The following is a 697-nucleotide window of genomic DNA, read 5'->3' as shown; positions in this document are numbered from 1 at the left end:
TCGTCGGGACACCGCGTATTGCTCACGTATAGACGAGACAGTGTGAGTCAAGCGTTTTCTTAGTGTGTGTCACACGTATTTTAGGACGGCATTTCTGTCCAGACGTCTTATAATGCTATTTCTCTCGTTCTTACGTTTGCGATAGAGGATGGAAGATCGCCGCGACTCCCACCACTATTCCCTCTCCAAGCGTCCGACGATCGTATACCGCTAGCTCCCTCCGCCACTCCGTGCTGCTCTAAGCTCACCTACACGCAGCAGTGTATGAGTGACGCGTTATCGTGTGCGAGTCACACGGATATTCGGACGGCATTAACGCCGGTGCGTGTACATATGAATCAAATCGACACTTTACTGGCAGCGTTTGAAAATGGCGTAGGGCGTAGTTCCACCTAAAACATGGGTGCAGATGGCGCATCGAACAGCGTAAAAATCGGTGTCGGCCAAAACGTATGGCCGACTCTCAGGTTTCTCTCTGCTAATATTACTGATTGGGACCCGACGACGGACATACGACGATTCAATAGCCAATAGGAAAATTTATTTTCTAGGGACAGTACATCATTAGCTAGTAACCTTAAAAAGTGCAATCTTGATGCATCCACGAGATGTATTCAGCTACATCTGTTGCAAATAAAAGAACGCAACCAAGTTGCATTCCAATTGTCGTAATCGTCGACACAACATTACACATCCA

This window comes from Odontomachus brunneus, unplaced genomic scaffold (genome assembly GCF_010583005.1).
Source record: "Odontomachus brunneus isolate Ranch 3 - 2012 unplaced genomic scaffold, Obru_v1 Obru_scaffold_025, whole genome shotgun sequence".
NCBI lineage: Eukaryota > Metazoa > Arthropoda > Insecta > Hymenoptera > Formicidae > Odontomachus > Odontomachus brunneus.
Note: the sequence above shows the minus strand (reverse complement) of the source record.